The 24,410-nt window shown below is 42.7% G+C and overlaps 1 protein-coding gene across 2 annotated transcripts in view; it reads left to right on the forward strand.

Annotated features, from left to right (window-relative positions):
- The first annotated feature begins 1,402 nt into the window (after nt 1-1,402).
- PRKCQ (protein kinase C theta) overlaps nt 1,403-24,410 on the forward strand; it is a 171,584-nt gene continuing 148,576 nt past the window's right edge. Inside the window, exons 1-2 of one of the 2 annotated variants that reach the window (XM_041767934.1) lie at nt 1,409-1,547; nt 19,572-19,807. The gene's annotated coding sequence lies outside the window, so the exon portion shown is untranslated. Of the gene's footprint in view, nt 1,548-19,571; nt 19,808-24,410 lie in introns of both variants that reach the window. The other variant, XM_041767935.1, reaches the window with a different exon arrangement.

The raw sequence follows: 24,410 nt of genomic DNA on the forward strand, positions 1-24,410 counted from the left end.
GCTGAGCCACCTGGGCTGGCCCCATTTGCATCTTTAGATTAAGAGTTTGGTCGGGATCCCTGGGTGGCGCAGCGGTTAAGCGCCTGCCTTTGGCCCGGGGCGCGATCCTGGAGACCCAGTATCGAATCCCACGTTGGGCTCCCGGTGCATGGAGCCTGCTTCTGTCTCTGCCTCTCTCTCTCTCTCTCTCTCTCTCTCTCTCTCTCTGTGCGACTATCATAAATTAAAAAAAAAAAAAAAAAAGTTTGGTGGAGCCTGCTTCTCCCTCTGCCTGTGTCTCTGCCTCTCTCTCACATGAATAAATAAATAAGATCTTAAAAAAAAAAAAAAGTTTAGAGCTGTAGCCAGTGTTTTAGCTGACACTCAATGCATCTGTGATCAGAAGCCTATTAATCCAAGGTTTTGCTCTTTTATACCTTTTAGATCTCTCTCTCTCTCTCTCTCTCTCTCTCTCTCTCAAAAAAGAAAACATTTCTCAGACTAATTTGGTCTTAGCACATTACAGCAGCAAAAGCCCGAACCAAGTACACTTTAATCATATCGTGTCATAACTGAGAGAGAAGAGCCCTGTAATAGTTTTGGTAACCAGACATAACAGTTCCCCGACCGGAATGAAAGATGAACTCTCCGGGCTATAGGAAAAAAACCAGCCCAATTATCCTCACCATGATTACCATCAGTACCACCCCCACGGTGGGCAAGTCTTCAAATGACAAACGCAGTGTCTGGACATTACGTCGCCGTTCCAAGCGCTGTCCAACTTAAAACGATGCAACTTTGGGGATCCCTGGGTGGCGCAGCGGTTTGGCGCCTGCCTTTAGCCCAGGGCGCGATCTTGGAGACCCGGGATCGAGTCCCACGTCGGGCTCCGGGTGCATGGAGCCTGCTTCTCCCTCTGCCTGTGTCTCTGCCTCTCTCTCTCTCTCTCTCTCTCTCTCTCTCTTTCTCTCTCTCTCTCTGTGACTATCATAAATAAATAAAAAATAATAAAAAAAAAGATGCAACTTTGAAAAGTAGACACAAGACCACAGTGTGAAGAAAAAAAAAAAAGAGAGAGAGAAAGAAAGAAAAGAAAAAAGAGAAAAGAATTAAAATCGCAGGTTAGGGCACAGTCTAGAAAGGATGATCCACGCAAACCTCCTGGATTGGTCACTTGAAAATTTGAGAGCGAATGTGGATGGAGCCCTTTGCAGAGTAAAAATAGACAAAAGCGGTGAAGCCCGTTTTCGCCCAAGGACCCTGCTCCTTCCCTTCGGAAGGATCCTTTTCCATCTCGGGCTGGGGGAGGCGCGGAGCCCCCCGCGCTTGGCGGCCCTGCCCGCGACCTTGCCCCGTCCCGGGGGCGGGGGGCGGGGGGCGCGCGGCGGGGGGTCCCCGGGGGGAGCGCGGCCGCGGGGGGCGGGGAAGCGGCTGCGGGGCGGCGTCTGCGGAGCCCGCTGGGGCGCTCGGGCGGCGGGGTGACGAGCGCCCCCTGGCCGGCACCCGGCCCGCCAGAGCCCGCGCGGCCGCCGAGCAACAACACGTCGGGACGGCCGCCCCACCTGCAGGTAGGAGCCCGGGCTCCGCGGGGTGCGCGCGGGGCCCGCCCCACGGTCCGGGGAGGGGGGCGCGGGCCACCCCCAAGCCGCAGAGGGACCCGAGCGCAGCGAACTTTGGGGCGCTCGCGCTTTGGGGATGCTGCGCCCCTGGCCGTGTGGATGCCACCGGGGCCGGGGCTGGGGGCGCCTTCTCTTCCTTCTCTTCCTTCTTGTCCCCACCCCACCCCAGCCCAGTCTTACCTGCACGGATTGGGGCGAGCGGGAGGGAAGAGGGTGGCAAGTCTCAGACCGTTGGCAAACCCTTGATGGAGAGCCGCTTGATGCGGGTGGCGACCTGTCCACAGGGGGAAACAACCGGTTTTCATGGGGTCTGTCTCTTCTAGGCAACCCTAAGTTTCTTTTCAAGGGCCTGGGGTAGGGCGAGGCGGCTCGGAGGCAGACACAGGAAAGAGGCAAGCTGTGGGCTACGTCCTGTAACCTCAAGCGAGGCTGCACCAGCTCTCAGGGCCCCGTGTCAGGCAAGCGGAGTTAAAGAGCTTTATTTCATTGGGTTCCTTAGAGCCCCAGGTATCCGTGTGAAATGGCCTGTCCACGCCCCAGGGCTTGGGGGCTCGCTCTGGGCAGCCTTGCGAATCCCAAAGGCCGCCCCCACCCCCTCGGAAGACGCGGATTCTTTCCGCCAGGAGTGTGCCTTGTCCGCTGGGGTTGCCCTGCTCAAACGGGTGCTAAGAAAAGGTTATGCAGTCATGGCACAAGCTGACCCGGACGGGGTGGTGACGTGCAGGTGCAGGGAGAATGGAGAACTCACTGCTCTGCCCCGCAGGGGTGAGGGTGCAGCAGCCTACAGGGGGGGCGGGGATAGGACGCAGGCCCAGCTGCCTCAGGTGCTCACCCCAGGTGCCCACCCCAGGTGCCCGCCCCAGGTGCCCACCCCAGCACAAGTCTGGGGGCTGCTGCACTAGCTCTCTCCATGCTCCCCTCGCACCTCTCTGTAGAAGCAGTGCCCACCACCTGACGTTTGGCACAGGAGCCCTGCTAAGGCCCCTGGGTCGCCCCCCCCCACCCTACACCCCAACCTTGCGAATCACCATCCTCATGTGTTCGCTAGGTTATCTTGGGTATCTCTTGTAAAATGGCAGGCTTACTGCGGATGCTTGATCTCTTTAAAAAATGCTGTGTCTAGTGGGAAAGAGGGTGACGCTTACTAATTTGGTTGCAAATTACTTTTGAAGTTTATGCACAGCTGTTTAAAATCCCTCTGAGATCGGTGCCATTGTTCGAGGCAGGTGTCTGCCACAGATTGGTCCTGTTAGTCCCTTTCTTCTGCTGATTGAATGTATGTATATTTAAAGCCTGGGCACAGGAAGACCGTCTAAAACCTTCCAAGCCCCAGCTGTGAAACTCCTCCCAGTTAGTGATTAAGACTAAATTAAGTTGTTCGGTTTGGTTCGGGTCTTTTTTTTTTTTTTCCTCTCTCTCTCTCTCTCATAAACTTTTATCTCAGATTTCAAAAGTAACCGGCTCAGCATCACCAGCGTTTGTTTTCGGCCTCCTGTGATTTTCTTGTAAACGTTTAAAATGTGAAGTTCCAGGGAGGACTCTTGTCACCACCCTCCACTTTGTCATGTTCACTTCCGCTGCTGTCTTGTGCGATGGTGGCTCAGAGTGGCAAGTAGTGCTTGGGCAAGCTTCTTTGTAGGTTCTCCTACAGGTCTACCTTCTGAGGACAGAAATTCCCTTATCGAGTCGGCTCTGAATGTACATGGATCAGCAGCTGGAACTTTCTTTTGCCGTTGCCATTTCCCTTTCAGCTATGCAGGGATATTGTCCAATCATTGATACCTTGGTCCTTCTTACCATCTCAAAGATCCCTTTCAACACTAATCCTCCGTTTCACTTGTTCAAAGCAGGTACTGGAGTTTCCCTTGAATAGCCCATTTGTCTTTGGTCATTTCTATAAAGGTCACTCATTCTGTTATATTCGCTCTCTTCTGTGGGAAAGACACAGTTCTTCTGTATAATGAACTTAATGTTTTATCTAAAATTCTCTGTGGACTGGGTTCAGGATTTTTTGAGAGTGTGGGTTTACAGTGCAAATCTGTAACTGGCATCCAGGAGTAAAGTCCCACAAATCCCCTCATAATGCAAGATTTAATGATGCTAGGACATTTGCTTTCCTTTAAAATAGGAATTAGAATTAGCACTTCCTGTTTTTAATGCAGTTCATGTTTCAGACTGATTATTATGTTGTTTGCCCCTGAGAATATTGCTGATAGAGTAATCACATGTGGCTGTTAATAAGGGTATATTTTATCTCAAGTGATTCTCTTTTTATAGGGTTCAGCCTTTTCTTTTTTTGAAGTGATTTTCCGAAATTGTTTAAAACAAATTGTTGTAGGATGAAAAATCCCAGAGAACACAGATGTAGCATGTGACGCTATGTTTATATAATTTTGTTGCCCCAAATCAAATCTGTAATTGAAAGTAGAGAAAGTAGTCTTACGGTAACATACCTAGCATTTAACTTCTTTCTGTTTCTGTACCTTTTATTAAAAATTTAAATGTCCCATTTTCAAGCAGCAGTGCATCTCATTTTGCCTTGTCACATCCATTCTGCTTGTTAAGGAAGAAATCATGGGAAGTGCAGAAAAACATTGAGGCAGGAAGAAATCATGAGAAAGTCAGAAAAACATTGAAAGGTGAATTGAAAGTGTTTTCTAGGGAAATAGCTTCATTACCCTAACACATCAGTATTTATACACAAATTCACATTGCTCTCTCATCTAAAAATATCCTTGGGACACAGTGAGAATCAGAGACTTCAGAAATTAGGAATAGTTTACCCCAGCCTAGAATCATGGATTTCTGCTCTGGGATTAAATTAGAAGATTTGTAAGGTTCTCACTCTGGCGGGACATGCTTCCACAGGTGGATGTTAATTTTTGAGTTAAGCTAGTAATATTGATGATTAGTGATAGAAGAGCCGAAAAAAAATCACTAAAGCATTATTTTTAACTGCCCTTTGCTCATGATGCCCTTGATGCATTCGTACTTATATTTATGTGCCAGATACGAACCTCAGAATTTTGTATTTGACAAACATTACTATCTCATTTAATCTTCACCAAGCTTTTATAAGTTAGATATTGTCATCACCATTTTCATTTTATAGGTGAAGAAACTGACGCTTAGGGACCAGGGAACCCATAAGCAGGAGGGCTCCTGAAAAACAAAAGGTTGCTCTAAATAGGGTTGTCCCTACCTAATGTGAAGGACCTCGTGATTTAGAAATAAATCATTGTCAAGAATAAAGTAGGCTTGGTATTAGTGCTAATAGCTCTAAATGTGTGGAACAGGCCTTTTGCAGATTAAAAGTTAAATTATCTCCTGTATGCAATCAAAACAAGACAAATTCCTGGGGCCTGGAGAGAGCCAAAAGGTTGACAGCTCTACTTTAATTCATCAGGCTTTTGTTATAGGCCTCAGAACCACACACTGGAGTGTACAATCCATACGGGAGATGCACACAACTCAAAAGGAAATTAAAATGACCTGTGATAATTTCATCATGTATTTACATTGTTATATGTCAGCTTATAGGATTATGGTGCTCACCTATATTGCGTATTTATTTCCCGTTTCCCCCTCTAGAATGTAAACCATGTGAAGGCTAGTGTTTCATCTGTAGCCATATCCCTAATGCCATCGCAGGGCCTGGCACATAGGAGGGCCCCCAGTAAATCAGTGCAGAGTGAATGTGGAAGTGCTGTCCTAGGGATGTACATAGGAATACCTAAATTTGGGGTGTCTGAGAAGATATCTCAGGAGCAGCGATGGCTCAGGTAGGTGGCAGTGAGCCAGGCGAGGATGTTCTAGAAGTTGGAGATGGCATTTGTAGGATGGCCTGACCACATGTGAGCATGACATATTTGCCAAGGAAAGGAGTGCAGTCTGGGTTGAGAACAGTAGCGGGGGGGATGCAAGAGAGCAGGGTAAGCCCAGAGGCTTCCCCTCAAAGTGTGTTTGTGGCATCCGCTGCCACTCTTTCGTTAAAAGTACAAAGAGCAGACCCTTAACTGTCCTTTGCTCATCTGCAGCCCCCTGAGCTGTTCTCCCTGAGTGACCAAGTCCCTAGTTACTAGAGTGCCATCAGACCAAACCAGGTGCTATGAGTATATAGTCAGATAAGGTGACTCCTCACAGCCCAGGTGAGCAAGAAGTGAGGCCTTCTATGAGTGTAAGCTGGAACGCCTTTCTTGTAGTTTTGGGAGAAGTTCATTTAGTTGTGTGTTTTGCATTTTTACAACAGCCTTCAACCTTTTCCATTCTGTGGTCCATTTGTGTACTGATTTCAATGATACAAAAAAAATAGGCCTCTTACACCATTGTTGTTGTTTTTAACTGCAAGACATGATCCATTATTAGGTTATGGAATTATTGATTTGTGATGAATTTCTCTTTAAAAATGAAATGGAACAGAAAATGCTAGAACCATTTTGTGCAGCGAGAGTAATTATTTCATGAAGCTATATGTCATGGAATTTAGGGCATGCTCAATCTGCTGCTTACATGAACATTTAAAATTATAGGCTTATGGCATTTAGTTTTCTGTACCATTCCTGGTAAGTCACAGAATCACATAAACTCTGGGCTGGAGGGAAGAAGGAAAAACAGAAAGTGCCATTTGTTGAGCATGCGCTGTGCCGGCTGCCTGGTTACATGGGATCATTTACTGCTAAAACTATGTGGGTTGGATTCCCCACGTTTATCGGTTGGCTGTTTAGGGAAGATATTTTCTTGGGGCAAGTGTTATAACCATATTCCACATTGTTAGGAAGAATGTAAACTTTGAACTATATCCCATCAGCTTCTTTTTTAAAAAAAAGATTTTATGTATTTATTCATGAGAGACACAGAGAGAGAGAGGCAGAGACACAGGCAGAGGGAGAAACAGGCTCCCTACAGGGAGCCTGATTCGAGACTCGATTCCAAGACCCCGGGGTCACGACCTGAGCTGAAGGCAGATGCTCAACCTCTGAGCCACCCAGGTGCTGCTATCCCATCAGCTTCCTAAACTAGATCAGTTAGGTAGAAATAATATTGATTATATAGACCAGGGATCATTCCACCTGAAGTTTGCAAAGATGAAAGCAGCTACTCTTTCTGCCCCTAAAGCTCTCCTTCCCTAGGTGCTTCTCTGGGGAGGGGCCATGTGAGATGAGCCACTTTCCTTTCTAAAGCCAGGACCCCTGGGGCTATGACTGAGACCAACTGTCTACTTTCCCCAGTGTGTATACAGAGATTGATGGGTGTTTTTACTGGACAAAATTATGCAACTATGTAAATTCATGATGCTATATAATTCCATGATTGCCACCTTCAGCCAGGCTCTCGAACTTTCCCTGGTCACCTCTGCTTGCTTTCTACAGCAGCCACTTCTGACCTCCTCCTGCCACACCATTCCCGTATTCTCAACACGTTGCCTTGCTTCCTGGTTCACTGAGAAAAATGGAAGTCTTTTTAATGAAAAACAGCCTGACTTTGTGATCACAGGGCTGTAACATATTTCAACTGAGTCTACTCTCCCACCCTCCCCTCCTCTTTACAATGAAAAAAATGATGCCTCACCCCCTGGCAAATGTTTTTCCTCCATTGATCCTCTGGGACCCATTTCTTCCTCATTCTTGGGCATCTCACTATCCTCATTCCTTCCTCTCTCATCTGTGCTACCCTTCCCTCCCTCATCACTGGCCCCATTCTCACTGCATCAAACATGCTTAAACCCCTTCCCTCTTTGAAGAAAAAGACTGTCCTTCCTCTAGCTACTTTCTTTTCTCTTTCCTCCTCCTCACAACCAGACCCCTTAAATTGTCGTCTCTGCCAGCTACTCTGTCCTCGCTCTGCTAAGTCGTGGCCACAGACCTCTGGTTTTGCCTCTACTAACTCTTAGGAAGCTGTTACTCATGCTCCCTATTGCTAATCCTTGCTGAATTCCACTCCTTTCTTACTTGACTTCTCTGCAGCAGACTGTGCATTGAGCACTCCTGCATTCTTAGAGCAAAGTTTCCCTTCTGTCCTCTTTCTCGTTGTTCTTCCTTCTTTTCTTCTCCTTTGCAATCTCCTCCTTTCTTTTCTGTCTCCTGGAAGGCTGATGATCCTCATTTCTCTCTCCTCATGGTAGCCTCACTCCTCATTCATCTTAAGAGCCATCTCCTCACTGACCACTACCCAAAAGTTACCTCTCCAAAGTTCTACTGATCTTCTGCCACTAGTTGATGGACACGTTCAATACCGGATACCCCAAACTGAACACATCAGCTTCCCCTTTCTCTTGCTGCAAATATTTCTCTACCACTCTTTTCTGTATCTGGCATTGGCATCACATCTTCTCACATAAGCAGAAATCTAGATGTTTTTCCTTGCCTTTCACCTCCATAGCTCACCCAAAACCACATTCTATTAGTTTCACCTCCTGCATCTCTTTATTCCATCCACCCTTTCCCACCTCCTCTTCCCCACTCCGTTTATAGGCCACCACCACTTCTTCTCTCTGTATGGCTTCTGGAACTTCCTACCTGGCCTCTGATAGATAGTTGTCTATCTATAGATAGTTGTCCCTGTTACAGGCAGAAGAACCCTTCTAGGACCCAGATCTGAGTGTGTCACTCCTTGCTTTAAATTCTCCAGTGGCTACCCACTATACTTGAAATGAAACCCAGACCTTGTAACATGAATTAGAGGGTTCTAGTTGATCTACACCCCCCTGTCCTCAAGCCTCATTCTCCAGCAACACACACATCACATTCCTCCCAGTCTGAGCCCCTTTTGGTTCCTTAGTGGTCCCATGCATCCCGTGGCTCATGGAACTTTTTGCCCAAATTCTAAAACTCTCCATCTTTTGGCAAATTCCTATACATATTCAGTCCCTTAGACATCTTTTCCACTAGAAATCTTCTCCTCATCCTGTAAATTTGGATTTTGTTTCCTTCCGCATGTTCTTAAAAGACATATGAGATCATCCATATAAAGTCCTTACCACAACGTGTAGCATTAGTAGCCAAACAGCAAATGTTATGACCACAACACTTAGAATGTATTGCCATTGTTTGTTGGCTTTTAGATTTCTCCAATAGATTATAAACTCTAAGAGGGCAGATGCCACATTCCCACTTATTCTCTGTTGAATATCCCTAGTCTCTGTCAACAAATCTGACATATAGTAGGTACTCAATAAATATTAGTGGAATAAATAAATGAGCCTAAATTTTAGAAACTGTTTTGTCTAAGAGACTATGTGCTAAGTGATAGGAGGAAGGAATCCCAGTCTAAGGGTTTAAATATCTGCCCAAGTAGAATCATTATCATCTTGGGCAGTCCTGTGGGTCTGTGGATTTATCTGGATAAATTCTAAAAAATAAGAGTTGGAAGTGTTGGGAAACATTCAAAGATGCAAAAAGCAATTTGATGCAAGATAAAAACTCCATCTCCCCTCTTTACGGTGTGATTTTTTTTTTCTCCATCCTCCTCACAGTTTCTCACTTTAATGACCACTATAACGCCAACAATAAAAGGAAAAAAGACTGAGTTAAGAATGATCAGGAAATAAAAGGCAATATTGAAATATCCTGAAATATCCTGCAAGCAGAGGATGAAGTAATAGGTGAACTTTAAATATAGATATACCAAGACTCAAAAATTATTTTAGTAAAAAGAAAATATTAAAGGATAAAAGAGGTAAAATATTTTTAATGAAGCAATAAAAGATTTTAAAGACTCCTCAGAAAAAAATCATAATCATCTTAAAAATTCATTGAAGCAGGTAATAGAAAGAAAGGTAAAAAGTAAAAAAAAAAAAAAACTAAATTCAAGAACTAGGACGACAAATGCGTGCCAAAGATAAAATCGTTGAAAGCATTTAAAGAAAGATGTTTTAGAATTAAAGAATAATAAATTACTTAGGACTCACAGGTAGAATAACCAAAAAATATTGAAACCAAAGGAAAAAAATGCCATAATCCTTTAAAGGAGATAAAAAAATAAATCCCAACAATAATAAAACTAAACGGGCCTATGCAGAGGTTCCTAACAGTAAGTAAGCCACAGCTAAAACTGGAGTTTAGGATTCTGGTTTGTAACAACAACAACAAAAAAGCCCCTGTGGGATTTCAGAGGCAGATTTCAAAGTTCCACAGTGACATTTCCCTCCTGGAGAGGGGCTGCAGGAGGTCAGCTGAGGGTAACCAAATAGTTATGCTCATCTTTGCCTGCAGACTAAGGGAGACGCTTCTCACCTCCAAGACTCAGCTCCTCTGCATTCCAGCCCCATCACGGCTTTACCATCCAAAGTATCCTGCTTTCCTTTGGGAAATGAGAAAATAAGGTAGCCCTGTAAATTCTAAGTGCATTCTTCCGTCTGTTCATGAAGAGCTCTTCACAATCAGAGTCCCTTTGGGCAACTACAAAAACAGTGTCCTTTTGGTTATGCCTTTGCTGTGTGGCTTATAATGTCTCTCTCTCTCTCTCTCTCTAATACTTTCTTATGTCTCTGAGGACTTGAAGTTTCTCTCCAGCTCCTCACCAGAGCTCAGTAATGATATTTTAATTATGTTATTATCTCCTCTAGTAAGCTCACCTTAAGGGCATGTGCCAGGTCTTAGGTTTCTTTCTTTTACTTTAGCTCATGGCACAGAGCTCAGGCTGCCTCTGGACCCAAGTGAGGAAGGTCAGGAAACCCCTCAGAGTCAGGGAATATATTTTGTTTTCCTCCAACTGTCAGTGTGAAGGATTCAGCGAATATTACATTTCTCAGGGCCCGATCATTAGCGTCTAAGAGCCCTAAGCTCTGCAATTTTTGCCCATATTTGCAAGGTGAGCCTGAGGGATCTAACTGAAAAGTGGTTCATAGAGCCAAGTACGTTGTTGCAGTTGCAGTGCTGACTTCTGGTAGCCAGTCCCTAGTTTGGCATCTGCTGCCCACCACCCCCCGCACCCGCTTCCCCTCACTAGTTCTCTGGTGTCTTCTCTGCACATCATTCTCCAGGCTCCTTGCTAAGTGGGGACATAGATAGTCCCCATAGATAGCACACAGGGTTTTAAGAATCTGAATTAGAGCATCATCACCTTCACCCTCCTGCCTTGGTCCTGCTTTTCCATGGACACGCCAGTCTTTCATGGCCATCCAACGTGAAGGCAGAGAGGAAGGTTGTAGACATGGCTATGAGAACACAATTTTCTCAATCCAGTTTTACCATATGGACCAAATGATGCAGGAGTCGAATGAATGAGGGGTCTCTAGGATCCCTCCTGATCCTAATATTTTATAGCTGTTTTTCTAGGTGTTGCTTTGATATATCTACATGTTCCAATCACATGTCACCAGGTACCTGGGGTGGTATAGTGCCAGATAGAGGGGTACAGTGCTGGATAAGTGGCAAGGTGCCCAGGCTCAGGTTAGCCCATTTATAAGTGTTGATGAATAGCTCGGATGATGAACAAATGTCACCAAGAGCAAAATGTGTAATCCTTCACCCACATATAGGACCATAGTGACCCGAACTCCAAAGCCTTCGCATCTGGTATTCTGACGTTGTAACACCAGAACATCTTTCCCTTGGTCGTAGTAATGATAATATGCCAAATTTTCTCAGATACTGTAAAACCAAGTTTTCTGACAGTACTGGTTCTCCAAAAGGAACAACCTCAGTGGATTTTGTTTCTGGAAGATAAGATAATGAGGAATAGCAGCCAGATAGAATCTTCTCTAAGAATGGGAGTTTTAAAAATTTCTTCTGCATTATTCAAGTAGAATAATAAATTAACATGGCTTTTTTTTTACACATATTCAGGCTATTTAGAAGGGGTGATATTCATAGTAGCCATAAATAAACTCTTTCATAAGAGGAACTTGAATCACTCTACCCCTTGCATATAAGTAGGCCAATCTTAGAAAGTTTTGTAAAAATCCTTTTAATTTTGATGAAATAATTCAGCGAGAAAGAACTTGCATAATCCCAAATTCTGAAGCAAAGGCAGCATAAGTATTTGCCGAAGGCACAGCCCAGGATTCTTGAAACTTCCTTCCTGTGTTCCAATAAAAAAAAAGGGAGGGGGGGATTTTACTGCTGAGATTCTTTCCTGGTTTGTGGGCATTGAGATTTGTTAATGTTTATAGTACACTTGAGATCTGAGAGTAAACGTACTTCAGGAGCGTAAGCAGTAAAAAAAAAAAAAAAAAAGCTTTTTTGTTACCTATTGAAATAAACGCAATATATTTGACAAAAAAAAAAACGCCTATATTGCTAAGCATAAATTAGCACATAATTTTAGAAATTAATGAAGTAAAACTCATCCATTAACAGTTTCTCATGGGTGGAGCTGATGGAGAGAAATGTCTACACATGACATCGTGTTCGAATTTTATTATTTCAATAGAAATAAAAGGGAGAACAAGGCCCTTATCTTCAGAGAAAAGACTGCAAGTATTTAGAACAGAGAGGACATATGTTTATTTAAGTATAAATATTGTAGATATTTTCTCATGGAAAAATAACCAAGTCCTTTGGGTCTAACTGTCTAGACCTAGACGGGGATCCCACTATTTATCACACTATTTATTCAAGCACTGCACTATCTCAAGACACTTCATAATACAGCTACAAAAGCAAACTGTAAAAAATCATCAAACACCCTACAGATCCAACGAGTGAAACATATATCTCTTCGGATATTTGTCTAAAAACTACCAATAGAAAAATTTAGACTGAACTCCAGGGAATTTTAATCCACACACCACATTTTCGTAGGCTTTTGCAAGGTAGAGTCAGAGGATTACATTTTCTGAGAACCGCTTTTTGAAAAGCTTGACCACTAATCAGTTAAGTGTGACATAGGCTTGAAATGAGATGTGGTAATAAATAATCAAGGGTAAAGGGCAACTTAACACATGTTGATTTTGGGCCAGTGCTGTTGCCCTGAAGTTGCCAGAGTTGCAGTTTATTATTTATTTGACATTCGGCTCAGAGTGTTGCTTTGGATGTCAATCGCCGTGTAATGAACGTCCCCTAAAACTTAGTGGCTTAAAACAGCATCATTTTATTTGTTCATGATTCTGTGGATCAGGAACTTTTTGGGCTGACTCCACTCCTTGGGGGAATCGCCTGGGATCTCTCATGAGATTGTGGACAGATAGGAGATGGGATCTATGGCTTCTAGAAGGCATGGCTAGAAGCCTGGGACCACCCCCACTCCCTCTCTTTCTCTGTGCAGCTCCCTTGAGCTCCTCTTCATGGTGGTTAGAGCCTAAGAGTGAGTGTTCTGAGTGTACAAAAGCCAAAGCTGAGAACTCTTAGGGGCTAAACTGAGAATTCCCAGAGCATCACTTCTGCTTCATTTCCTTGGTCAGCAAGTCAAGGCCAACCAAGGTCATGGTCAGGGGCCGTAGGCTGCATCTCTCAGGAGTGAGGCCGTGCAGCATTGCAGAAGAGGAGGCATGGTGTAGCACGAGTCATTAGGCTGTCTGCTAAACCATTTCATGAAGGTGACCTCATGTTTGTCTTCTGAGCTGGAGCCCCTATGTCTCTCTTCCCAAGCACACCATACTCTGTGTGACAGCAGAGCTAACACACCATCTTAAGGCGACTCTCCACTTGACAAGCCCATGGTTACTCCACACCACCTGTAGGATGCAATTCAGACTGTTGGCTTGGTTTGCCATGTCCTTCCCACCCTGTCCCCCACCTACTCCTCCAGCCTCTCTGCTCAAAGGCTTATGCACCCCAGTTCTTCAGCTGCTTCTCGGGTAGCAGCACTCCATGTGGGACCGTGTGCTGGGAGGCCCTGCTTACCCCCAGAATCCTGCCCCCCAACACTGGCACCTCCCCCATGTGCCTGGGGTCCTGCACTGATGGCCCTGCCCTCTCCCCAGCCCCACTGCTGGTGCACGCAGAGCAGACATCTGTCACTTGCTCTGCTGTCCAGCCCTTGCCCTTAGCAGGTAGGCCCCTCTGCAAGCGCTTGGTACCCTTTACTGATGTCAGGATCCCAGCGCAATGCTAGAGCTGCAGAGTGCCTGCGGGAGAGTCCAGAGAACCCCAAAGAGGAAGAAGGTGGGTGTGATGAGGAGGACGGTGAGCTGTGTGACCCAGCCCAAGCGGCAGGTGCGGTATTACCAAAGTGCAGATGAAGAATGTGCTAGATAAACCCAAGACAAGAAATAAGCATAGTCAGTAGAACAGAAAATTCGATTAGATATGGGGAAGAGCAAGGTGTGTCTGGTTAAGAAAGCACAAAACAGTGAGCAGAGGGCCTTACCTCAGACCAGCCCTGTGGCCTCTACAGAGATATGCAAGAGGCACCCCTCCAGGGCACCCTGGACCTGAAATGTTTTGAGAAGCCAGGACACCCTGATCCAAGTGCTGTGTGGCTCTCAGCAAGTGACCGCCCACCCTGAGAGGGCAGAGGAGAAGCTGAGCAGAGAGAAGGGAAGAGCCTGCTTCTGGGAAAATGTGTGGGGCCATCACTCTTAAAAGCAAGATGTCACTTGTGTCGCTTGGGGGAGTACCTCCATCCCCAAGCTCAACTGACTGAATCACTTGAATGTGACCCTGACAGTGATGTGCTTGGCTCTGGTGCAAAGTACAGGGGACGTGGTGTGACTGGGGAGAGGTGGGGTGACCACTAAGCCTGATCAAAGGAGATCCACCTTGAAGGAACCCATAGTCCTCTTCTGGCTGAACAACTATAAAGGACATAACCATCATGTGAAAATATTTTTTCTGTATACCAGATGCTGCTCTGGTCAACTTATACCCATTAGCTCACCTGAGGTAGGTCCTCTCGTTGTCCTCATTTTACAGATGAGGACACAGGTAAAAGGCTTGTTCAAGGTCACAGAGCTCCTAAATGACAGAGCTGGCATGTGATCACAGGCAGTTTGGTGTCATAGTCTCTATTCTTAACCATTCTACTCGGCCAAGCCTGAATTTGCCAATATACTGTAGCTACTGTCTCGTTTTTTAAAAAATGTTACTTGACATTGTTATTAATTCTGAGAAGTGAGTTTTGAGAGTTCCTTCCCTCTTTACATCTCAATTATTGTTTTGGCACATTTAAAATTGGCAAATTCTCTTGTATGTGGATGCACACGTGTACGTACATGTATACTGACAGCTGTAGCTTGCAAAAAGCTGTGAGAGAAACGTTAGTTTAATTAAAAATGAGTGAGAAATGCAGCCAGATTAACATTCTTTAGTAATCACTTTGAAGTCTCAACTTCAGCTTTATGGGATTGTTCTGGAAATGAGAAGAATGATATATTGTTATACTAGGAGATAGATTTAAATTGTTTTCAGTATATCCCTGATGTGACTTTGTAATCTGCTTTTTAGTAAGTTCTCATATCTATGAATCACTAATAAGGTTCACATTAAGTTTTTTATCTTTTTAGGTCTATGATTTATTATTATTATTTGACAAGTTCCGGAAGCACAGATTCTGAAAAGTTCAGAGAGATATTTATTTAAGAAAACCTTACTTTTGTCAATATTTTCCAAAGATTAATTTTTTAAATCCCAGGGAATCTGTACTCTGTCATTTTTTGTTGGTTTGCAAAATAAAATCAGAAACACAAAAGCTGCTTCCTATTTGAGAAAATGGACAATTTTCAAAGGTTGAGCAATTCATTGAACATAAATAATAGCCTTGAAATATATATAAATAGGAAACTCATAATAACCACCCAGGGCATACCACATTATCTCAGAGGCAGATACAAAGTGTCTACGTTTCTGTACGCTTCTGTTTTAACCCGACCCCTCCTTCGTGGACCCCTGGCTTCCAGCCAGTACTTTTAGAGGACTTATGGATTCGGCAACAGAGGAAGGGAAGAAGCTGTGAACAGAACAGAGGATTTTTTTTTTTTCTTGGAGTGGACCTCCCAGCAAATCCAAGGGTGACCAGCTTTGGAGCACCACTTCCTCCCTGATCTCAAAATACCTTCCATTATGCTGCCAGAATGTTCTCACTTCACTTTAGTATCTAAAATTCTGCCAACTAGAAATGTAAGGAACACACATCCTCTTAGAAATTCCAGTCCTGATGAGATTTCGTTCCCATGTTACTCAATAACTTAGAGATGATGGGAATCTTCATGAGATGGAAGGCTGGAATTTATTTAGTCCACAAATATGAATCAATCAAGCACATAATTGGTTATTGATCAGTGACTCATCTAGATATTAGGAGTATAGGGGAGAAGAGGGGGGCCAAGATCCTGGCCTGCATGAAGCCTACTTTCTTTTGGGGGGAAAGGTATGAAAAAAGGTAAACAGTCCATAAATGAGATAATTTAGATGATGACGGTGCAATGAGGTTAGAGTGAGGAAAGTAAAGATACTTTCAACTTTCTGGAATGTGGCCTGCTCTTCAATTGCTAAATGCTTTGTTTTTATGGACAATGAGAGAGAGGAAAAATATCTGATATTTTTCTGATATTCACTGTCACAAAATCATGGTTTTAAAAAAATGAGATGACGTAGGAAAGGCATATTCCACTTTTTCCTGGTCCCAAATAATGTCTAATTCTCATTCTGCATTCTTCTTGGGACCATGGCTCCTTTTTCATCACTGTGTTCCTTTGTTGATACATGCCTGGGATGCAGTAGGTGGTCAATAAATATTTGTCTCTCTCTATAGATAGATAGATAGATAGATAGATAGATAGATAGATAGATGATAGATAGATAGATACAGAAATAGATATAGATCTATATAGATATTCCATATATGTGGAATTTGACTCAGGATTCCTGTTAGTAATGAGGAGCTACACCTTTTCTTAAAAGAAAAAAAAAATCTTAACTTTGTACTGCCTATTGCTACAATTTCAGCAGGTAAGCACACGAGAAGAAGGAAACTAAAAGTTGGCTTGCCTAATTAATTCCCACTCATGCAGCTCTAGCCCCAGAGCTTTCACTTCCTGTCTTCTTAGTAACTTCCACATAGGCAACATCTGAAGGGACGTGATTTTTATGCCTGAGAATGCACTTGGTACCCTACATATTTCCCTGGGAAGAGAATGGCTCTCCTTAGTTCTTAAACAGGGCCATTTCTTGCCCCTTTTTCTTAAATCCTAAGGATAAAAACCATCTCTTAGAATCTTCCCCAAGTCTGATAACACTGAAGGCCTCTTGACTCCCACTATTTAACTCTGACTCTAAAGCAACCTTCAGAAATACCAGTGATCTCCCATGCCAACTGGGAAAAAATCAGCCTTAACCTAAAAATCTTAACTTCTCTTTCTGTATCAAGGTGACCATATCTTCACAAATGAAAGGGAGTGATTCTGTAGATGACACCATTCCAGCCAGGAGGACTGTTATGCTCCCAGGGGCTCCATGGAGTCAGTCCACCAGCTTCCAAAGCAATTTCCCAGACCTTCATACTACACCCTTGGTGCTTACTTGCTGAAGCATCAGCCTAACTTCTTTACCCCGTATCTTTTATCTCAGTTTTCTGGTTGTATTTTATCTAAGTCATCTTTACCTTAGTTGAGCTAAAGCTGTGGTTTCGCAAATTAAATCAGTTGTGGGTTTCTGCATATATCTACTCCGTATGTTTACTAAGCCTTTTTTAAAAAAAAATTAGCATTCTATGTCTGTTTTCATCTTTTTAGTTTTGTGAAGGAAGATTTGTTTTTCTTAAGGGTTTTTAAAAACAAATTCAAAACTATTTAGAAGAACACATTTTAAGAAACCAAAAATGCTTTTTAGACCTATAATTTTAGCCATAGTTGAATTCCCTTAAAGTTTTGATGTTTGATTGTAATGAAGAGATCATGGGACTTTTGAGGCTGGACTCCATGCTTTAAGCAGAGAAGCTGTTCCATGTGTTTCAACATGGAAGAGATTTTGAAAGGCATCTCTTATAGCTGCCATGGAATATGCAAAGGTGGGGGGGTTGGTATTAAGTAAGAATCTATTGTAATAATTTAGTGAAAATAACGTTTTCAAGCTAAAATACTGAAGAGTAGGGATCAAGTACGAAAATAAATAACCAGATAAAATTCACAGGACGTATTGCATAGTTGTGTGGAAAGGTTGAAAGTGAAGGAATACTCACCGCTGAGTCCAATATGTGTAGCTTGGGAGACTCAAGAGATGGTAATTGCCTTGATCAAGACAGAGGAGAGATGAGAGGCAGAGGCATTGGGGGCAGAGGCATTGAGGGAAAGGTAGCGTTCCTATTTATTCTGACTGTGCATGACACCCTTGGAGAAGGCCAATACGTAGCCGAGAACAATAGGACTGAGGGACGTGCAGATGGACTTCAAGAAAAATGTAGCTCTTGAAGTTATCACTAAGTAGAAGATCATTGAAGCCATCGGGAAGAAAAAAAAGTCAAGTCCAAACCTGGATGTTTTTTCCATAGTATTTAGGCAAAGCAAACCAAACCAACACAGTAGACCAGGAGTGACCAAAGGGATGGAGGGGACGATGGGAGGGAAGGGAGGGAGCTGCCAGTGCCATGTGTGATATGGAGGAGGAAGACCAAGAGCGAGTCGGTGGGTCTGGAGGCTGGCATCGCCACCACCTTTGAGACAGCAGAATTGGCAGGGTGGTGGGTGGCAGAAGCCAAATGGCACAGGGTGGGGAAGCCAAGGGAAGTTGAGGAAATGAAAATGGTCTGCAAAACTTGTTGGCAGAGGAAAGAGGCAGAGCCACATCTGCAGAAGAAGCAATGTCAGAAGTTGCCAGGCGATGGGAAGTGTGAGAGTGTTTGCAGATGGGAGGGGGACAGAGGCTGAAATCACAAGAAGGACAAGCGGTGCAGGGAGGGAGTAATTGCAGAGATGTGTGGCTGGTGGTGGGGGCGGTGGGCAGGATCATACGTGGGACACTATGGGGAGAAGAGTGGAGGTAGAGATAGCTTGAACCAGAGGGAAGGAAGCTCGAGCAAATTTGTGCCTTGTGGCTCCCATTTTCTCACCAAAATGGACTGTCCCATAAGCCCAGGGCAGAGAAGACACAACTGTGTTTTTGGAGACCTAAGGAAAACAAGCGTAGGATAGCCTATTTAGGAAACAGGAAGGGACGAGATAAAAAATAAAGTTAAGATTGTTATCAAATTCAATAATAAATCAAATGCTTTATAATCCTAAATAAGATCTTATTTGTTGCTCTGTGTGTGTGTTTGCTAATGATTTCTGGTTTATTATAAGGAATACAAGCCAAGAAAAGCCAAATGGGAGAGATGCACAGGGCAAGGTATCAGTGGGGGGGAGATGCAGGGCTTCTATGTATTTGTTGCTGTTTTATAGTAAAAATACACAGAGCATAAATTTACCTTTTTATTTTTTTTAAAGCATACAGCGCAGTGGCGTTAGTTAGATTCATCACTGCTGTGATCAATTTCCAGAGCTTTCTCATCATCCCAAATAGAAACTCAGGACCCACTAAGCAATAACTCCCCATGACCAGCTCCCCGAAACTTCTAGAAACCACCATTCCACCTTCTGTCTCTGCAGATTTGCCTGTTCTAGGTCTCTTCTATTTGTTGCTTTTAAAGCTTGTTGCACAAAGTAAGTAAAAAAGGGAATAACAAGAAGGTAATCATTGTTACTAGAATGTTCTGTAGTTGAAGAAATTGTTCTTAAACCCTCCCCTATTTTCTTAATCCACCCTGCGATATCCACTTCTAAAACATGACTACCCTGTTATAAACTCGGTATGACGCATTACCCTTGAAGTAATTCAAATTCACTTTGAGCACCCTTAAATTCGCCTTCAGTGTCTGTTCACGGTATCCATACACCACAACGGGTGTCTTTTTCCCCTCACCCAAATGATAGCACAGAATTGCAGTTTGGTAAATATTTTTCCGTGCGGCAGTCTGTTTCCGAGGATTGCTTTCTTCAACTGAATCTGTGTTGTCTGAAATAGAAGCTCCTAAAAATAGCCTGTATGTGCATCACTTAGAAAGATGAGAGATTCTACTACTAAGATATGCAAACAGATAACCCCTCGGCTTTAATGTCAGCTACAGGTTGTGTGAACAGATCCTCAGTGTCCAAGAGGAGATTCAAATGAGTTGTTCTGGCATGAGACTCCTTTATTTTTCATGGAAATCCTGTTTGATTCCCAATGAAAGTTAATTCGGATGGGAAGACTTATTGGAAGAAATGTCTGATACTATAATCATCTTCCAAACACAACTTCTATTTTCATTTTCTGTGACCAACCCCAGAAAGAGAGGACAAAATTCCCGCAGTGGAGGTGAGTGACATGTACCTCTTCTTACGGCTGTACCCAGTAGGTGGGGCCTTGCCAGATGCCTTCTAAATTGGGGATTCAGAATATGAGAGACTCCTAACTCTGGGAAACAAACTAGGGGTGGTGGAAGGGGAGGTGGGCAGGGGGGTGGGGGTGACTGGGTGACGGGCACTGAGTGGGGCACTTGATGGGATGAGCACTGGGTGTTATTCTATATGTTGGCAAATTGAACACCAATAAAAAAATTCATAAATAAAAAAATTAAAAAAATAAATTGGGGATTCACATGGAAAGGTCAACAGCTGGGAGGGGGGCGCGCCTGGGTGGCTCAGTCAGTCAAGGGTGTGACCCTGGGTCTCAGTTCAGGTCTTGACCTCGAGGTCGTGAGTTCAAAACCTTTCCCACTTAAAAAAATAAATAAAAAAAAAACTTGCATTGGGCTTTATGCTGGGCATGGAGACCACTAAAAAAAAAGAAGAAGAAGAGATATCAACAGCCATCGCACTTCCCAAGCCCCGAAGCTAGCTACTCCCCTCTAAACATTGCTGACCCTGCTATCAAAAAGGGGAACTGTCTTCATATTGTTTCCCTTCCCCCAACCTTACCTCCCCTCATCCCATTCCTATGCATCTTTGCTTCACAGCTTTGAGCCCCATCTGTCTCCTAAAGCCACTACTCTGGAGTTTCCTCTCATCAGAAACACTTGCCTCAGAAATCTGTGTGGACGTGGGCACAGACTGTTCTTTGTTGCTTTATGTGGGTCAGTCATGTATCCCAGGGAATCTATAATCATCTTGCAGGTGGTGTGTTTTCATCTGTAAAATCATGAAATGTTACTGTTTTAAAGATGAGGACATTAAGCCCAGAAAGGTGAAGTAACTAGGCTAAGGTCACACAGCCGAATTCAACAGATAGATGGTAGATTAGCGCATTTAAAAGGATGGAGGGAGAAATGTGTGTTTCTTCCCCAAAATTACTTGAATGGGCTCTGCCAGAGTTTCTCTCTGTAGCTTTTTTTTTTTTCCATTGCTAACTGGCACCTCCGTGTTCCAGAGATCTTTCTCCACACAAGGTACAATTCCATACTATTAGTTATAGTTTGGTTTTTAAAATTATAATCCCATTTCCTGCCTTCCAGAGGTCATCTTGATTGAAGTTTTAGGTGTTTGGAAGCTAGTGATGCATTTACAGATTTTACATTTTAGAGAGCAATTTGCCAACAGCTACTATAATTGAAGATGTGTCTATACCCAGTAGTTCTCCTACTTTACACACATTCTATAGAAACTCTCAGACATGTGCCAAAGGGAACACCTACAAGAATGGTTGTAACAGTACTGTTTATTACAGCAAACAAACAAACAAGCAAAAACAAAATGAAACAAAACCCATCAAACATCAACTGAAGAACAGATATAAGACTGTTGTATCTGTATTTCACGGTATACTAGAGAGCAGTGCTTCTCAAAGTGTGATCCTGGGAACCTGGGAGATCCTCAAGACTTTTTCAGGGAATTCTCATCTCAAAACTGACTTTACAGAACTACTAAGGCATTTTCACCTTTTCATTCTGTCCAGTGGGAATTTTCCAGAGGCTGCATGTTAGAATAGAAACAGACTGGGTACAGAAGTAGATATGAAAAGCCTGCTGTCTTCCATGAACTGAGATATTAAGAAGATTTGCAAAAACATAAAAGAGCACCACATTTCTCATTTGCTTGCCTTAAAAACATTATTTATCACAAATCATGCTTACGCTAGGATATCATGTATAATGGATTTTTATTGTTACTTTTAGTTAGAAAATAGCAGTTTTTGCATTTTCTCGGTGTTATTTTCTGATACAGCAAAGAGATTTAATCCATGTGAACCAAAGGTCTTCATCATCCTCAATAATTTTCAAGAAAGTGAAGGAATCCTAAGATCCAGAAGCTTGAGAACCACTGCTATAAAGTCAGGAAAGTGAATAAATTGAGACTGTATGTATCAACAAGAATGAGTCTGGCAAACACAATAAATGGAGTTTCAGAAGAATATAAATAGAATTTTAAAGCCAGAAAAACATGCTACATATAGATATATACTACATGTATCAAAAAATGGTGGAAATAACAAACTCTACAGTCTGTACAGTATTTCTTTTGATAAAAAGAATGAAAATGAAAGAGAATGCAGTCAGTGGGAAGACATTGGAAACTTGAAACACATTGGTTAGGTTTTCCTTTTTGGTTGGATTGTAGGTGTAAGGTGTTCCTTAAGTTATTTTTTTTTTTATGTTTTTGTATGCCTGGAATGTTTTGTAATAAGATTTAAAAACTAATAACCAAGGATGCCTGGATGGCTCAGCAGTTTAGCGCCTGCCTTTGGCCTAGGGCATGATCCTGGAGTCCTGGGATCGAGTCCCACATCGGGCTCCCTGCATGGAGCCTGCTTCTCCCTCTCCCTATGTCTCTGCCTCTCTCTCTCATGAATAAATAAATAGTCTTTAGAAAAAAAAGAAAAGAAAAAAAAACCCTAATAACCAGGGTCACCTGGGTACCTCAGTCAGTTAAGCATCTGCCTTCTGCTCAAGTCATGACACCAGGGTCCTGGGATCAAGCCCCATGTCGAGCTCCCTGCTCCGCAAGGAGTCTGCTTCTCTCTCTCCCTCTGCCTCTCCCCACCCCCACTCCCTGCTCAGGCTCTGTCTCAAATAAATAAATACAATCTTAAAAAAAAAAACTAACTAACTAAAAGTCATATACAAGTCAGTAATAAAAAGCAAAAGCCCAACTAAAAAATAGGCAAAGGACTTGAACAGACATTTCTCCAAAGATATTATACTAATGGCTGAGAAGCATGTAAGAAGATGTTCAACATCACTAACCATTAGAAAAATGCAAATATCACAGTGAGATATTACCTCACACCTACTGGATGGCTACTCTCAGAAACCCCAGATAGCAAGTTTTAGTGAGGATGCAAAGAAATGTGTGCACTGTTGTTGAGAATGTAAAATGGTACGCCTGTGTTGGAAAACAATTTGGCAGTTACTCAAAAAATTAAAAATAGAATCGTAGTATGATTCAACAGTCCCATTTGTGGGCATACAGTCAAAGGGACATTGCACACCTCTTCATAGCAGCATTATTCACAATAGCCAATGTGTGGAAACAATCCAAGAAACCATTGCTGGATGAATGGATAGACAAAATGTGGTATATACATACCAGCACAGGGCTTTGACTTAGCATACTGATTTAGTTTCCTTCTTTCCCTTTCTACTTTATAAATTTCATAAGGACCAGATGCAAAAAAAAAATATGTTTCTCATTTCCCTACTTCCTTATGTCCCACGGTAGTGAGTGCACAGAAATGATTAGGTGTAACTGAGTCGAGGAATCCCCTGATTTGGTAAATTAGAGATCCTCTGCCAGGGTCCCAGCATTATAAAAGTGATTGTCTGTTTCACACTTTTTCTGCTCCTGCTCCTCACCCCTACCTATAAATCAATATCATAGAGATAATAATAGCAGACCTCCATCACTCAGGAAGACAAAGTTGTAATACACCATAGGATTCAGATCTTTAATAGCTTAGGTAAGAATGAATGTTTCAATGGTTATCTCATAAATTCAGACAGTTAGGACAGGCTGAGAAAATCAAGCCAAAGACCCAGTTTTCAGTTATCTTAATTTGTGATCATCTTTTGGCCTAAGTCAATTAGAGTTAATCACTATGGACTTAATTATAGTCTCACTTCTTGCTGTTAACAGTATGTTCTGTGGTCTTTCCATTAGAATGGCAAATGGATACTTAACGTTGCTAGGGTAGCTGGGTCACTAAAAAGGCAAATCTGATGAAGAACCATGAGTGATGTTGATTATGGTAGAAATAGAAAGACTTCCAGGAACTTTCCAGAATGGATGCTGAGTGGCAGGAATTAAACTAAAAACTGACTCTGACAATCAGATTGATTTTCCTCATTGGTAAAATTACTGTGAAAGAATTTAGTTTACATTCTCTCTTGATTTTTAAAGACTCTATTTTCCCCAAACCTCTCTTTTTAGAGCTCCCCCAAAATATTAATTTAACACATAAACTTTTTGCTTTAAGAATTTCTTTTTGCTTCAGTATGAATGAATTACTCCACCCTGAGTGTGCTCAGAGAGAAAAGTCAAGTTTTTTGAAATTATTTTTCAATTAAATGAATCTTGCCTATCTAGGTTGAGACAGCAGTGAGCATGTAAATGTATGTAGAAAACAATGTCACATCTCTTTTATTTTTTCTTAGGAAAAATTAGATTGGTATAGTATGTGAATATTTTATTAGGCGCCTAAAGTAATATAGCTTTCCAGTTTGTTGAAAGTAAATGTGTCATCTTTGTTAAAAAACTAGGCTTCTGAATCTTTTAGAAATAATATATTACATATCTCAGGAAGTCCAACACTTTAACCGAGTGGAAAATAAAGGAATGCTTTATTTGTGCTATAGCATATCTCAGAGCCATTATGGGTTTGGTTCCAGACCACCTGTAAATATCACAATAAAGCAAACATCACAATAAAGGAAATCAAATGAAGTTTTTGGTTTCCAAATGCATAAAAAAGTTATGTTTACACTATA

Source organism: Vulpes lagopus, chromosome 8 (genome assembly GCF_018345385.1).
Source record: "Vulpes lagopus strain Blue_001 chromosome 8, ASM1834538v1, whole genome shotgun sequence".
NCBI classification, from domain to species: domain Eukaryota; kingdom Metazoa; phylum Chordata; class Mammalia; order Carnivora; family Canidae; genus Vulpes; species Vulpes lagopus.